This window comes from Ictidomys tridecemlineatus, chromosome 5 (genome assembly GCF_052094955.1).
Source record: "Ictidomys tridecemlineatus isolate mIctTri1 chromosome 5, mIctTri1.hap1, whole genome shotgun sequence".
NCBI lineage: Eukaryota > Metazoa > Chordata > Mammalia > Rodentia > Sciuridae > Ictidomys > Ictidomys tridecemlineatus.
Window position 1 is genome coordinate 75,015,089 of NC_135481.1, and position 16,151 is coordinate 75,031,239.

Consider the following 16,151-nt stretch of genomic DNA (forward strand, 5'->3'; position numbering starts at 1 on the left):
TAAAAGAACAAAAGAAAAAGACTATCCCCAGAGTCTATTGGCCATATACCTTTTTTCAGTCCTGTCCCTCTTTACCACCATTACCCCAATTTACTGTCCTCTTTTATCTTTGGCTAATAAGTTACTGCCTTATTTCATCTTCATTGAATAGATAAGAGTAATTTTATTGTTTTGTATTGTGCTTAATATCCCACAGGAACAAAGTTTCTTTTTTCAAAACTCATGACCTATATTTAGGTGTATGCATGCAATATTCATTTGAAAGTTGAGAGCTACCTACGTGTTTTGCTCTGAGTTTCTGTAATAAAAAAAAAACTTAATGCAAATGGAAACACAGATAAGAAAAATGTTTCAAAAGAATCTAAATGTTGTCTGAAGGTACTATGTGAAATTCCAAAACAAACTTTGACATGAAATTTAAATTTATAAAAGAAATGAATCTTTCTGATCATTGGTCGAATAATGTTTGATTTAGTTGAGTTTACTTCTTAGGAAGTTCTTTAGACACTGTGTGGGATGGTATTTTTCCAAAGTTTCCATGAATAATCTCTGATAACTGGGGAAATGAATCTATAACCCTGAGTTTCTAGTGTAATAAACTGAAGCGAACCTTTCCTTTGTGCCAGTTTCCTGATTGATCTTAAGAAAGTACTTCTTTCTACTCTAAAATAGATTTCATTTCTATTAATAAAAATTTTTTTTCAAAAATTAGTCAAATAATATCTCCAAAGTATTTATCACACAATTGTAATTTCCATAATCCTTCGGCTGTCACTGGCTAGCTAAGGATATTGAAATAGATATTTGAGAAATATTAAATACTAAGGTTATTTTCTCCAAGCAGAACAATGGCATAAATATTAATATAAAGTAGTATATTTACATGCATAATTTCAAAAAAACTCATTGCATATTTAGTATTAGTAGTACACATAGATTTCCTGTAGATGAATTGCTTTTATGTTAATGAATAATTTACATATATATAAAATCATTTCCCAAGAAATTATTAAAAGTTGCTTTGAACATCTATGTTTGTTGAATGATAATGCAACATTTAATCATTGGTAGTAATATTAGCTTCAAAGTCTCACAAGTTAGAGTGGTTCATATTTTATGTATTTTTATTTATACAATGGATTAATGTTTATAAGACATCAAAGTATGCAATGTCTATTCCTATTTTTCTCCTTTGCTAAGTCAAGAATAACCTGAATTTAATTACATTTTTTATGAATTTCTCATATAGTTTTCCAATAAGGTAACCTGCCATATTAACATGTATCACAGTATCATCTTTTATTCATTAACAAAGTTAGTATATAAGAAGAATATTGTGTGTTATTACAAATTATGCTAAATATTTAAATTAACATTTGATATTTTAAATTGTAAAATGGAGTACAAATAATTTTTACTTTAGTAAACAGAGTGAAAGCCAAGTGAGGATATAGAGGAGATTTTACCTTGTTTTAGCTATCTGTAATAAGGCTTCACATAGTAACTTTTACATTCCGTAACTTTCCACAGTTAAGAATCTGACTCAAGTTAAAAATTTACTTGCTCAGAATTAATTTGTTCAGTGTTACAGATTTATCAAATTCTAGGATGCTAACTTCACAGGAAACGGTTTTAAAAGCAGGAAAATTTATCAGTGTTTAATGAGAGATATGAATGTGAACAGAAAACAAAAGCCTGAACTTTCTTGGTAAACATTCTATAAAAAAGCAAGATACATGAAAATGAAATCATTCAGAATGTACTTCCATGTGGATGGTATCATAAATAGAAAAATTTGCAAAAGTCAAACTTTAAGTGAGGACAGGAATAGGAAAGACAGTGGAATGATTCTGACATAACTTTCCTATGTACATATATGAATATACCACAGTGAATCTCCACTTCATGTACAAACAAAAGACTGGGATCATGATCAGAATAAGTTATACTCCATGTTTGTACACATATGTCAAAATGTACTCTACTGTCATGCATAACTAAAAAGAACAAATAAAAAATAGTCAGAAGTTTGTTTCAAATCCCTATTCATTTTGAAATCTCTGTTCATCCTTCCATTCAATTACATTAGTTAAAAACTTGAAATGTTTGAAGCACTGGGCGAGATGTGGAAATTCACTAAGTTGCTACACCAAACTTTATTCTTATGTTATAGTTAGATAACAAGATTCTATAAGCATGTAATAAGGAAAAGCAGTGATTGACAGGATGCAGCACAGTGAGAGAACACAACAAGCTACTGAGAAAGTCTAAAAAAGTACATGAGAAAATATTAGTCGGGTGACAATATAAAGGACTATCTGTCACCTAAATCAAACCATTTAAGTTGTAGGTCAGCATGAGCCATTTTTACTTCATATGGATGCTTCTTTTGAAGTTATAAAATTGACCCACAATATATGTACATATATAATATATAATGTCACATAATATGAACTTTGGCCAATAGGTCATGACTAGTCAGTAAATTGAATACATTAAGAAATATAAATACAAAATCAAATTCACCATGATTAAGACTTTAGAGGAAATAGAGGAAGAGTGTCTTTATACTTATAACTTAACAACAAGCAATTTCCAAAAAGAGGGTAATTCAAATCTTTAATCCTCAAATGGTATATAGCTATATATTTTTTTCTAAAGTGGAAAAAAAATTAGACATAAAAGCATTAACATCTCTAAGAAACCCAGACATCTTTAATAGGGTTTTTGGTTTCAATAACTTATTGTGTTTAGAAAAAAAAAGAATAGCAGCAATTTGGTGATATATAGTAGCTATAAATGTGTTATCATTCAGATAAAATTGGAATTGTGTTTTAGCAATGTGCATTAAAATACTGTTTTAATTTGAAAAGAAAAATGGTAGATAAAGTATGGCTATTACAAAATTGTCATGAACAATGCATTAAGGAAATTTTACCATTTTACATAAGCTTCCCCTTATAAAGCACCATAAGTACAGGCTAATGATCTTCAAAAACACTTCTTTTTAGTTTTATAGAAGTGGATTTTTTTTTGCAGAAAATATCATTAATAAGATAATGCATATATTACAGCTAATATGGGAATTATAAAAGAATCACATATTTTTAAAGACTTTTAAATAAAAATCAATAGATAATTCCAAATAAATAATTTCAAAAAAGTAATTCCAAATAAATGATTTCAAATAAAATTCAACAGATAATTGAATTTAAAGTATTTTAAATTTAAGATTTTCAAATGAAAATTTTTAAGATTTTCAAAATGACTGTGGAACAAATCATATTTACGTAACATAAGTCATCATTGTTCATATATACTCAATACATTATAAATGTTTTTAAATGTTAATATGAAAATATCTCAGTTAAAAATCCTGGTTAATGAGAATATAGTTCTTTTTTCCAAGTCAGGAATATGTGGTAGAATGAGTCTTCCAAAATGTGTAACATATGAGTTTGTAGAAAATACGCTTAGCTTTCAGAATCTCAAGTAATAGTGCCAAATTTACAAAAGAATAGTTATTACTTTAAAAAATATTGGCCTGGTATTTCTAACATTTAATTTTTCAATTTATTTTATAATAGCTAATCATTTTAAAAATTCCAAGAAATAAAAAAGTAAGTATAATAACAATATATTTTATTTTCTTACTATTTTGATAGTTTGAACAAGGTCAGGAATTTTTAACACAGCTTCAATGAATTCATATAACTCCAAATAACAAATGATAATACACATGGATATATACACTGTAAAGGTGTGTGATCTGACATGAAACATGGAAATATCTAAAAATATATTTTATATCCTGATTTCAGAAGTGGCACTGTTGCTTCCACCACATATTTTTATGAAGTGAGTCAATAGGTGCATCCCATCATTTAGTGTCAGGGAATTAGGTCTCTTCTTTTGAAGAGAGAAATATCAAAGAATGTGTGGACATAGCTTAAAGCACTAGGAATGGCCTGTCCACAATTTATTCATATCCTTCTTCCTGCAAAGTTCACACACCCCTTTGAAAACCACCCTTCATTTCATTCCACTTCATATGGTACCTGTTCTAGAGTCCAGAATCTTGTTGTATAAATCATTCACATATAAAGATGTTGGCTCCTTAATTATAGTTTTATAAAACTGTGAAACTCAAGACAAGTTATTTTATCCCTAAATTCCTAACATGCTATTGTGGAATAGCTTTAAGATAACTGGCATTGACATTCCTTTGTGAAAATGAGAATAACTTGTAGCAAAAGGAGTTTACAGTAATTCTGAAATCATATGGCCACATGTTGGGAGCTGGTTGGTCACAAACTTAGGAGTTTAGAATACTTCTTCATGGTCCAAAGTTCTGACCTCTGTGCCACCATTTCTTTTTCATGAATATTTGTATTTGCAAATTAGTAAACTTCTCAGTCTTTTTACTTCTTGGAGAAATTTGAGAGACTAAATTTATTTTTAAATTTATTTTGACTGTCTTCTTTTTAATCTAATCTGGTGGTATTTCTACAAATGTATAATTGTGTATATTCTACTGTTGTGTGTAACTAATTGAAACAATTTTTAAAAAAAGAAATGAAATGAAATGACCAGAATCTTCCAGAGGGATCTGAAGCAAGGGAATCCAAGAGTTTCTCATAAATCTTAAGAACTGTGAGAGTTCCTGGTGAATTTCATTGAAATTTTCTCTAATAATTAAAAGCATTAACAAATATCTTTAAGGTACATAGCTTCTACCTTGAGATTCCATTGAAGGAAAATGATAATAGGCATATTAGAATTTCTTTTGTTTGATTAATAAACTTCCAATAGATACTTCAGAAGAAAAAAAATGCATGCAGGGGGGAAAGATTACAAAACACAAGTTCCCCCTTCAGAAGTTTAGCTGCACCTGGCACATCACCTTTAGAGGATGCCATGCTATCTTTCCATCCATTCTCTACTCACAGCCCACATCTCACATCATACTGAGTGGAGAAAAAATGAACACTCACTCTTTCTCTAAGATCTGGAACATAACAAGGATGCCCACTTTCACCATATTTATTATCAACATAGTACTGGAAGCCCTAGCCAGAGCAATCAGGCAAGAGAAAAAAATAAAGGTCATCCAGATCAAAAAGAAGCAAATCAATTTTTCACTGTTTGCAATTGACGTGATTTTATATAAAGAAAACTCCAATGATTCCACATACAACATAAATTATTAGAACTAATAAATGAATTTAGCAAAAATAAGAAAGGAAGGAAGGAAGGAAGGAAGGAAGGAAGGAAGGGAGGGAGACAATTCCTGAGTAAGACAACATTTGTCAAAATCTTTCCTGTCTTTTGTGTTTTTGCATTCCCTCTGAAGTATCATTACTGATATTTCTGAGGTCTTAAAAGTGATTTTATATTAAACTCTCAATTTAATCTTAGACCAGGATTTCTGAGATTGGTCTGGATTTAATATTTAGCTGAAAGGCAACTTCTTTACTTTAGTATTATTTGCTATCTGGAGAGGTTGAGAATTTTCGAAACCATAAGCCCAGGATCACTTTGTTAAGAGTGTTATTTCCCTTCTCTGGAATTTCTATGGAAGTATCAGAACAACTGTTGCCTCCTCAACATTCTACCTGGAAACCTTCATGGTCCTATTCCCAAGTTCATCTTGCATATTTTACTTCTTTATATATTGTCAATAGGCAGCAGTCGTTTTGGGCCACTATTTGAAAAATGTCTTCTTCCTTAGAGTTTCCAGGAAGATTGTGTTGTTATTCTTTCCCTTTAATCTCTCAACCAGAGTCTCCTCAAAAATCTTCCATGCTTCTACATTTCTATGATCATTAATATTTTGATAACAGTTTCCTCAAAATTCTTCCAAACAACTCCTAATGTCCGTTTCCAAATATATTCAAATTTTGGTTCCTTCTCTCCATGATAACATTGCTCTTACCAAAATCTATATAATCTTCCATTGCTACTAAAATTTAGATAATGTTTATTGTTTTTCAGTTTTTCTGTGTCAAGAATCTAGGGACAGTTTAGCTTAACTTGAATGTGTACTTAAAGCTTCAGATCTTCCTGTAATTGTATTTAATTCATTGGCTAAGGCTACAGTCATCTGAGGGCTTGACAGAGTTTGGAGGATCCTATTCAAACATGATTATTGTCAAAAGACTTCCATTCCTATTCATTGCAGAAAGACTCAGTCCCTCACCACTCCGACTTCTCCATTATGGTTGCTGGAGTATCCTTACAGAATAGCAGGTAGATTTCCACACAAGTGCTTTAAGAGGAGGAGGCAATATATAAGTCATTTATCATATCTACCATATCTATGGATCACAAACACAAACTGATACGATTTAGGAGAACAAAAGGCTATGAACCCTAGAAAATTGTGAATGAATTGAATGCCATCCTGAATATTGGCTACAAGTCCCACCAGTTAAATGGATAACCAAAGAGGAAAAACAGCACAATCAATATTAAAATGAGATTATTAGATATGTTATTTCTGTGTTCAAATTTTGTACTCCTAATACATATATCCAATTTATTATTGATTACAGATATGTGTGTCATTATATACATTATAAATTATACATGGGAATAATGCACATATCTCTACAAACCAACCTACAACCTCTATGTGGCACCATATTCTACAAGGAAGCTACTCTGAATTTAAAAGATGAAGAGGTTTGTTTGTTTGTTTTTGCAAATAATATGGAATAATTACTTTAGTTTATTTCAAAGTGAAGGAACTATTAAAGCATCTAAAATCCTAATTGGATTCATACCACTAGTGGATAATGTTATTTAAATAAAGGATTGTGATTTGTATTACAAAAGGAGATATCAGCTAGTTTTCTTTACATTAGTAGTATTTATTACAGCATAACAAAATATATATGAGCAATGTCACAATGAATTTGATATAGCCTACAAAAATCACAGAAGATTATACCCACTTTGTTGTCTACATATTGAAAATGTGGAAAGGATAGACATATGTTCAAAGAAATAAAAATTATTATGCCAAAAAGATATCTGTACTCCCACATTTACAGCAGTACTATTTATAATAACTAAGATGGACTCAACCAAGATGTCCATCTACAGATGCATAAAGAAAAAAATGTGATGTGTGTACATAATGGAATATTATTCATCTGTAAAATGGAATGAAACCCTGTCATTTGCAGCAACATGAAGGAGTTGGAGAATAGAATAATATAGGCACAAAAAGACAAATACTTCATGGTTCTGCCCACATGTAGAAGTTAAAAAGTAAATTTTGTTGAAGTATAATGTGCAATAATTGTTACCAGAGGCTAGAAGGGGAAGATTAAGAAGGATTGGTTAACAGGTAAATAAATAGAATTGGATAATGAAATGAAGAAGTTTGAGTGCTGTAAAATAGAGTGGAGCAACTACAGTAAATAATTTATTGTGTATTTTAAAATAGCTAGAAGAGAAAATTTGGAATGTTCCCAACATAAAGAAATAAAAAAAATTGAGGTGATGGATGCTAATTACCCTGATTTGATCACTTCCTATTGCATAACATGAATCAAAATATCACGGTTCAAAAAGGTAAAGAGAGGTTACAAAAGGGAGAAAATCCTTACCACCTTGAGCTCAGCTTAATCTCAAATATATATAAAGAATTAAAAATCTTAACACCAAAAAACAAATAACCCAATTAATAATTAGCAAAGGAACTGAATAGACACTTTACAGAAGAAGAAATGAGACTGGTCAACAAATATATAAAAAATTTTTCAACATCTCTAGCAATGAGAGAAATTAAAATTAAGACTATTGTGAGATTTTATTTCACTTCATTCAGAATGGAATTATCAAGAATACAATTAACAATAAATGTCAGGATGTGGGGGATACATTGCTGATGGGAGATTGGTGCAACCACTCTGGAAAGCAATATGAAGATTCTGTAGAAAACTTGGAATGGAACCACCATTTGACCCAGTTATCCCACTCCTCAGCATATATCCAAAGGACTTAAAATCAACATGCTATGGTGATACAGCCACATCAATGTTTACAGCAGCTCAATTCCCAATAGCTAAGCTATGGATCCAACCTAGATGCCCTTCGAAAAATGAATGAATAAAGAAAATGTGGTATATAAACACAATGGAATATCAATCAGCCATAAGGAAAAATGAAATCATGGCATTTGCTGGTAAGTGGATGAAACTGGGGACTATTATGCCAACTGAAATAAGCCAATCTCCAAAAATCAAAGGCCAAATGTTCTCTCTGATATGTGGATGCTAACACTCTATAAGGATAGGGAAAAATAGAAGCTCATTGGACTAGAGGGAGAGGAGGGAAAAAAAGGGAGAGGTTATGAGAATATAAAAGACTGTAGAGTATATTGGATATAACTTTCCTATATTCATATATGAATATACAACCAGTGTAACTCCATATCATACACAAATACAAGAATGGGAAGTTATACTCCATGTATGTATGACATGTCAAAATACATTCTACTGTCATGTATATCTAAAAACAGCAAATAAAATAAAAATAAATTTTTTAAAATATCACACTCTAGACCATGAATATGTACAACCATTGTGTATCAATTAAAATGATTTAAAAAAATAAAGCAACATCAAGTTTCTTTCTGTGAACAATTCTTTGTTTTTAATCTCTTCCAGGGACTCATTTTGGGAAAAGAAAAGTTTGGGCTAATAAAGTATCAATAGATTTGACCATTCTGTTTATCAAGAATAAAATCTCTCTCTCTCTCTCTCTCTCTCTCTCTCTCTCTCTCTCTCTCTCTCTCTCACACACACACACACACACACACACACACACACACACACACACATTAAGGACACATTAAGGAATGCTAGGGAAGAAATACACAATTCTAATTTTTTTTAAAAAATCACAAAAGAAATCCTTTTTACAGAATAAAAAAAATTATGTGATTTATCTTCAGCAAAGATATTGTTTATTTCCTCATGGAACTGGCCAATTTTTAAACTCATTTGCCTATTTCCAATTGAAAATTAAATTGAAGATTGAATAACAAAATAGATGTTTACAAATATTTTCATGACTAGTCATTTAAATAAAAATTTGTTTCATTTACTATGTGTTCTCTATTTGAATATTTTAAATATAATAGGTTCAGATATAATTATAGTAAGAAGTTTTTTTTAACTTTTAATAAAGCCTATTGCCAAGTAAGGCACAATTATATTTACTCAAGCATCATCTGCTACTTCTTTGAATATGAAAAATTTCAAGAAGTCCTATCCTGTATATATAATCATATTGCAATATTCAAGAGATTAAAATCAACCAAACAATTTATAACTTCCTTTAAAATCTTTGAAACACAGAAAATCAAAATCAATTACAAGAAAATGTAGATTATTTGAAGATATGCAACAGTGTCTTTTAACTTATTAAAATGAATGGGTTATATTTTCTCTTAGTACATTGTCAATTAAATTATAACAAGATATTTCCTCACTTTTATTAGATATTCTTACACAAGACAAAATGAGCTGTCATCTTCAAAAGTTGAATTTTATTTTGAGTAGAAACATCATGAAAGGAATTAGATAAAGTAATACAGATAAATGGACAGGTGTTTCAATATGAAGAAATCTTTGGGACAGAAAATTAAAATGGAAGATGAATTCGGAAAACTAATAAAGCTATGAAAACACATTTTTAGAAACAGAAGCTATATTCAGTTTAGTTTTAGTTGAATGGTAATGTGCCATTCTTGAATTATCTATTAAGGATCATTTTCTTGACCCTTCTAAAACTTAAAACTTCTAATTATTTCAGTCTTTAAAGAATATTACCCAAGAAAGAATAATTGAATTATTCCATTGTTTTTGTTGTTAACTTTTTGTTGTGAATTAATTATAGATTCAAAAAGGAATTGCAAAACAAAATTCTAAAGGGTGGTTCATGGCACCTTTACCAAGTTGCAGATTTAGGAACAACTTGCATAAACTATAGTGTAACTTGAGAAACAGAAAATTAATGTGGCAAACAACCTTAGAGATTATTCAGACTTTATTAGTTTTATTTGTGTGTGTGCACATGAAGTTCTGTGTAATCCTGTCAGATGTGGTTTCATGTAATCATTATCCTAATCTGCCGCAGTCAGGCTGCAGCAGAATGGGGGGGGGGGAGGGGGGGGGAGGTGATGAGCAACTTCTGTAGATTGATACAGCAGGAGTGGAAGCCATTTATTGTAGGACAACAGAGCTATTTATACATTTTGCACAGCTTATCTTAATTAGCATAAACTAGATACATCAGTCAACCAATAAGGAATCTCCACACTTAATGGCTCGCTTTTGTTACTTCTCAAACCACTCCCTCTGGCATTTTGCCAGGCACCATCCAGACTTGTTTACGAACTCTAACATTCCCCTGGCAAAATACCAGGTGTTATTTTGACTTGTTTACAGACCTTAACACTAATCAGGATATAGAAACACTACCACAAGGAATTCTCATGCTACCACTTGAAAGTGACACATATTCTATGCTTCATCCCCACTCTCTAGCAAATAGTAATCAATATAATTTTGTAATTTAAAGAAAATTATATCAATGGACGATTTGTGTGGTAACCCTTTGGAATTAACTTTTACTCCTTCATCATATTTCCTTAAATTCTATTTAAGTTACTGCATGTCAATTTTTCATTCATTTTAATTGGTGCATAATTTTTATGATACAGGACACACTTTGAATAACTATTCTCCTTTAAAAGACTATTTGGGTTGTGTTCCATTTTTGAAGTATTATGAATAAAACTGCTATGACCATTTATGTTTACCTTTTTGTGTCAACATGAGTATACACTTCTCTGTGATAAATGCTCAAGAAAATGCAATTTCTGGTTCATATTATAAAAGTAGGTTTCTTTTTCCAGAAAGTATGAACTGTTTTTGGAGGTACTGTATTATTTTACATTTCCACCAGTAATTTAGGAGTAATCCAATTTATCTCCTGTCTCTTAAAGAATAGTCAGAGTGGATATCTTTTCTTTATTCTTGGTCTTGGGGGAAGGAAAGGATTCATTCTTCAATAATTATGTTTTATTTAGATTTTTACCATAGATATCCTTTATCAATTTGAAATACTTCTCTTCCTAAGAAAATTATTATTATTAGTTTTGTCAAGTGTTGTCTCTCTGTCATGTAGATAATTATGTCATAATTTTTCTTTGTAAGCTAGTTGATACAATGGATAACATTGATTAGTTTCCAAATACTGAACAAATCAAGCATGTTCATAATAAATTTCACTTGAATGTAATATATAGTTCTTTTTGTTCATGGCTAAATATGTTGGTCTGCTACTTCATTATTGTTATTTACTATCTTTGCTTGGTTTAAGTAGCAGCTTAATATTGGCATGTAAAATGAATTTGGAAGCAATTTCTCTTCCATTTTCTAGAAGAGAGTGTGTAAATTTGGATTTAATTATTTGATAGACTTCTCCAGTGAACATAGGGTTCTTTGGGGGGAATATTTAATTATGAAATTAATTGCCTTAATTGTTATAAGAACATTAAAATAATATATTTTAATTTTGTTAAATTCTAGTAGTTTGTGATTTTAGAGAAATAGGTCTATTTCTTCCATGCTGTGAAATTAATAAATGCAAAGTTGTAATACTGTCTTCCCAGTTATTGTTGATTTGATTTTTTGTTTTTATTTCTGTCAGTCTTTCCACAATTTTATCGAATCTCCCAAATTTTAAGAACCACATTTTTTTCAATTTTTGATATCTTTTAATTTTCAATTTCATTGACTTCTATTCCTGTATTTAGTATTTTCTCCCTTCTTATTTTTGACTTGCTTAGATTTTATTCTTCTAATTTCTTGGAATTTGAATATAGATTATTGATTTGACATTTCTCATTTTAATGTAAACTTTTAGTGCTATTTCCCTCTTGGGTCTACTCTCAGAATATACTAATATTTTCTATTATTTTGACATTCATTTAGTTTTGTAGTATTTTGTTTTCTTTGAAACTTTGCCTTTAATTTATAAATTATTTAGAAGTAAGTTATTATTTAATTTCATGTATTTTGTGATTTTTCTCATTATTTTTCTCTTATTAATCTTTAGTTTGATTCCAATATAGTAAGATAATAAACACTGTACAATTTCAGTTCTTCTAAATTTGTTGAGACATGCTTTATATCCAGGATATTTGTCTATCCTTATGAACATTCTATAAACACTTGAAAAATGTGCAGTGTTCTGTACAGGTCAATTATAATCTGCTGGCTGATTGTGCTTTCAGATCAACCTATTGTCATGCTGATTTTCTCCCTAATAATCTACCATCCTAAAGAGAGTGTTAAGTTCTCAGTTCTAATTGTGGGTTTGTCTATTTCTACCTTCAGTACTAACAAATTTTCTTTATGTATATTAAGTCTCTGATTTTTCGTGCATACACCTTTAGGATTGCTATGTCTTCAGGTAAATTTATCCTTTTAACAATATGAAATGTCTTTCTTTGTCTCCAGCAATTTTCTCTTTTCTAAAATCTATCAAATATCTAGCCACTTTTAATTTCTTTCTTTCTTTCTTTCTTTCTTTCTTTCTTTCTTTCTTTCTTTCTTTCTTTTTTGTTGTTAATCAGGGCTTGGTATATCTTTTTTTATCATTTTACTTTTAAAATACTTTTGTGTTATTTTGAAGTGAGTCTTTTATTGACAACATAAAATTGACTCAGGTTTTTGCACTCTATAATGATATTTTTTGAAATATTTAAACAAATAGCATTAAAATAATTACTAAAATATTAGTGTACAACTATTCCATTTTATTTTTTCTGTTCTCTCTCCTCTATTTCTCTTTTCTTGCCATCCTATGTGTTACTTGAAAAAAAATTTAGAAAAACAGAAACTTTAGAATAATATTTTACTCTATAGTAATTTGTAAAGTGTTGTTCTGTATAATTTTCTTAGTGCTTTCTACAGATAGCATTACATACTTTTGTGATATATCACTGTATAAACATTTTACTACTTTGAGGGAAGCATAGAAACCATATTTTCACCTAGTTCCATTTACATTCCCTAATTTTCAAGTATACTTATTTATTACCTCTAAATATAATGAGCAGCATATCTGGTGTTATAATTTTTTCTTTAATCAACCAATAATTTTATATATCAAGATAATATCTCATAATCATAGCTTATATTTAATCTTATCTTTACTCATTATGTTATTTTTTTTTCTTTCTGAATTTCTAAACCCTAATCTGGTGTCAATTATATTTGGAGAAATTACTTTAGACATTCTTTAAAATTAAGTCTGCTGGCAAAAAAAATATCTTTCTTCTATCTTTATCCCAGAAGGATATTTTCTCTGGGTATAGATTTCAAGCTGAGGTTCTTTCTTTCAATACTTTAGAACCATTGTGCCACTTATGTCTAGTTTCTATGGTTACTTATGTAGAATCTGCTGTCATTTAAATTGGTGTTCCAAACTCAGTATTGCATCCTTTCTGACTGGTCTTTTTCATTTTCTTGCCTCTAATTTTCAGAGGTTTGATTGTGATGTGACTTGGCAGAGAATTCTTTCAGTTCATCCGGTTGGTAGTTGGCTTATGTTCTTAGAACTGTAGGTTTAAGCCTTTTGAAAATTTGAGGGAATTTTAAGCCCTGTATTTATCCTCTGGAACTCCAATTGTTCAAATCTCAAAGGTTAGTTTTTGTTCCATAGGTACCTTAGTATTCTGCTCATTTTTACTCAGCCTATTTTCTCTCTATTTTCAGGTTGAATAATTTATGTTTCATTGTCTTCAAATGCACTGATTCCTTCCTTTGTCAGCTCCAATTGTTGAGCTCTCCAGTGATGTTTTCATTTTGGTTATCATACATTTAGTTCTATAAGTAGGTTTTCAACATTTTTTTTGCTAAGATTTTCTATTTGTTCTTTGATTCCAGATTTTTAAATAATTGCTGCTTAATTGTTTTTAGATCATCCCTGCATCTGAATCCTTTCAATGTCACTGCTTTCAATTGTCTTTTCATTCAAGTTGAATTTTTGATAAGATGATAAAGTTTTGTTGGCTGGACACTTATTTTTTTTTCTTTTTATGAGATGCTATAACCTACTTAACTTCCAGCAGTCACCTTATTTGTGTATGGTGTGTAGGCTCAGCTAGGGATGAATGTTCCTCTCTTTCTGATGGCCTACTAGCAGCACTCCACTGGAAGGGGAGAAGTGAAACACAACTTCATAACACTTGTGGAGATGAAGTAAATTTCTCAGCCAACAGATAGTTTTCTAGGAGAAACAGAACTCTGACTCACACTTCATTGTTCTCCTTACCTCTGAATGGGGGGATGTGAGATCAATGTCTCTGCCAAGTTTTACTGACTCCACAAGGCTAGCAATAAACAGGGGCCAACTTGCACTGCCTCATCACTGCAGGAGTGTACATCTATCTGTCTGAGAGAGAGAACCAAAGAGAACTTTCATTTATCAATGAATATTGGAATCTGTGGGCAAACTAAAGGAGACAGTGAATCAGTAGTTCAAAAGATAGACAAGAGTACATGATACTCAACAAGACAGAGGTGACTAACCACAGTTCAGCGGCTCTAAAAATAGGACTGGTCACGACCAAAGAGAAGCTAAAAGTCTTTCTTTATATCAGATGATGAGTTTTTTCTATAAGGGAAGGCATAACCATTGGGAGGGTGAACCTTGATCCTGGGAGGAGATGACTGGCTAAAGAAAACATGTGTAGAACATGCATGTGTTTCTAATAGATATGTTAATTAGAAACCAAGATGATGAGCCTTTTATGAATAAATCAAATCAGTCTCAAAAGTGCTAAAAATGCTTAGCATACTATTTAAAAATCACATAGATATTTGCTTAAATGATTTATTTTTTTTCTGAACATATATTTATTCCAGTTGTACCAGCTTTGTTTATAATCACCAAAGACTGAAAGCAGTTTTTTTTTTTCAGTAGATAGATTGGTAAACTAACTATGGCATGTCCCCATTTATAAAATATGATTCAATAATTTAAAACTGTCATCAAGGCATGCAAAGAAATAGATTATAAATGCATATTGTCACCTAGAAGAAGTTAGTCTGAAAAACCTACATACTTTTATTCTTCCAGTTATTTGACATTCTAGAAATAGCAAATAAAGAATAAACAGATAGGTGACTGTCAAGTTTTTCTTTTTGTGGGGCAGAAGCAAATAAGTAAGATTAAGGAGATAGTTTAGGGTGGTGGATTTTTGCAAGTGCTTTAATGGTAGATACAAAAAAATGCATTTATCAAATGTGTAGAACTTTATAGAACAAAGATCAAATCTTAATATGTGAAAATTTTAAAATATCATTTTAAATATTGGAGAATTACAGGATAAAATGCCAAATGTGACAAAAGACCCTGACTTTAGTACAAATATATGAAAGTACTTCATTGAAGTGGGTGAAGAAAAAATATTCTTATCTAAGTATGTTCAAAATCTATAAGGAAGTGAAATCTAGACAAAAGAAACTATATATAAGCATTGCACTTTGCTTGATAAAATTATTTCTGTGAAGCAGAGGCTAATCATTCTGTAACTACAATAGACATTTTTTGAAACTGAACTATTAATATATTAATGGCAAAAGGAAAAAATAGATTTATTGGAGTGAGGGGTATCAAACAAATGGTATGATGGCTTGATTTATCCAAGAAACAATGAATTAATCTGTAGACATTAGTATGAACTTATGATTAGCTTAATTTAGATACAGATGACTACAGGTACAAATATTTACAGATATGTGTATGTAGAGATATTAAGAAGCACATACATATTTCTTCATTCTGTCAATTGTAGCAGCCTAGATGAAATGCACTCCGATAGCAACAGACACTCCTAGCAGCCATATCTTCATTTCTAATACCATTCTGCAATAAGAAAATGGGTCTCCATGGACATGAGGGAGATTTAAGACTGTAGCATATAAGATGAACATGGATCATTTTATAATGTTGGAGCAAGAAAGTGCTCACACACACACACACACACACACACACACAATGATAAGGAGAAATCAGAAGAATACTGGAGCTAAAAGTCCAGTTTGACAAAGTTTAAG